The 1,939-nt window shown below is 56.3% G+C and overlaps 1 protein-coding gene across 1 annotated transcript in view; it reads left to right on the top strand.

The window, feature by feature from the left end:
* Positions 1-672: 672 nt before the first annotated feature.
* LOC142243644 (pituitary adenylate cyclase-activating polypeptide type I receptor-like) overlaps positions 673-1,939 on the top strand; it is a 275,726-nt gene continuing 274,459 nt past the window's right edge. Inside the window, 1 exon segment of the mRNA XM_075315754.1 lies at positions 673-1,130. The gene's annotated coding sequence lies outside the window, so the exon portion shown is untranslated.

Here is a 1,939-nt window from a genome sequence, read left to right as displayed (position 1 = left end):
ACAACCTGGGGCCCCCACCACAACCTGGGGCCCCCACCACAACCTGGGGCCCCCGCCACAACCTGGAGCCCCCACCACAACCTGGGGCCCCCGCCACAACCTGGAGCCCCCACCACAACCTGGGGCCCCCGCCACAACCTGGGGCCCCCACCACAACCTGGGGCCCCCACCACAACCTGGGGCCCCCACCACAACCTGGAGCCCCCACAACAACCTGGAGCCCCCACAACAACCTGGAGCCCCCGCCACAACCTGGAGCCCCCACCACAACCTGGGGCCCCCGCCACAACCGCTCACAGAAATAAACAGTAAACACTATAATGTTAGAATGTTAACTTAAGCATAGATTTATTTTATTGCTATTTCAGCGACACTGGTGTTACTCAGTAGTGTAAAGTTGTCGGAAAGTTTCCGTCTTGACATACACAGATTAGGGCCCTTTGCTCGTGGGGCCCCCGGGAGGTGCTCTACAATGCGAGGCTTCCTCCAAGTCTCCCCGTATCATCCCAGGTCCATTATTCGGGGTCTTCTTTGTCCCTTCCACCCCCAGGTCGCGGGGTGCACGATGTGTGGAGCCCTGCAGAGGGGCACGTGACGGGAGCGCAGCGGCGCACAGCTGCACAGCAATCCTCGGCGGCAGCGGCGCTGCGCCCTCATCACACTGCTGCGGCTCCAGCTCACACAGATGAATGACTCAGTTTGATTTAAATAAGCCCCATCCCATTCACACCCTAATTGGCCCGGTGCAGCGGATGAATATTTATAAGAATCGCTGCCTGACAAGCGATTGGCTAAGGCGCCTGTCCCCCCTGACTGTAGGGTGGTCTTCTCTCAGCAAGACCTGCAAGGTTTACTGTGCTTTGTCTAGTGCTAAAGAGCAGGGACCTGCAATTCCCCGAGAGACACAATTCACACCGCAGCCACTGGGCATCCATTGTGGCACTGCCTGTCCCTGTGGATATGTCTGCCTGGCACACACACCTGAACTTCTGCTGCATGCCATCCTGCAGCCTGTGAGGGAATGTCCTCCATGCGGGGTCCTCTCCGGAGCTGCAATCACTGGACTCCATCCAATGCTGCCACCAGCCTGAACTTCAGCTCTGGGACCGATCCTCTGCAAGGAGCAACTGGTAAGTGATGTGCAATGTGGAGCCCTGCGATGTAGCGGGAGGAAGGGGTCATCTTCATTGTGGTCTCTCAATCTCAGCTGATATCACTGTGCAGTGACAAGCTCAGCTCTGCTACATCCGTGTGCAGCACAATCCTGCAGTCTCCTCCAGTGATAGCATGTATCTCCAGCTGCAGATCCTCTGTCCTCTGCTCCTCCAGTGATAGCATGTATCTCCAGCTGCAGATCCTCTGTCCTCTGCTCCTCCAGTGATAGCATGTATCTCCAGCTGCAGATCCTCTGTCCTCTGCTCCTCCAGTGATAGCATGTATCTCCAGCTGCAGATCCTCTGTCCTCTGCTCCTCCAGTGATAGCATGTATCTCCAGCTGCAGATCCTCTGTCCTCTGCTCCTCCAGTGATAGCATGTATCTCCAGCTGCAGATCCTCTGTCCTCTGCTCCTCCAGTGATACAATGTATCTCCAGCTGCAGATCCTCTGTCCTCTGCTCCTCCAGTGATAGCATGTATCTCCAGCTGCAGATCCTCTGTCCTCTGCTCCTCCAGTGATAGCATGTATCTCCAGCTGCAGATCCTCTGTCCTCTGCTCCTCCAGTGATAGCATGTATCTCCAGCTGCAGATCCTCTGTCCTCTGCTCCTCCAGTGATAGCATGCATCTCCAGCTGCAGATCCTCTGTCCTCTGCTCCTCCAGTGATAGCATGTATCTCCAGCTGCAGATCCTCTGTCCTCTGCTCCTCCAGTGATAGCATGTATCTCCAGCTGCAGATCCTCTGTCCTCTGCTCCTCCAGTGATAGCATGTATCTCCAGCTG

This window comes from Anomaloglossus baeobatrachus, chromosome 6 (assembly GCF_048569485.1).
Source record: "Anomaloglossus baeobatrachus isolate aAnoBae1 chromosome 6, aAnoBae1.hap1, whole genome shotgun sequence".
NCBI lineage: Eukaryota > Metazoa > Chordata > Amphibia > Anura > Aromobatidae > Anomaloglossus > Anomaloglossus baeobatrachus.
Note: the sequence above shows the minus strand (reverse complement) of the source record. Positions and strands in the feature narration are given on the sequence as shown.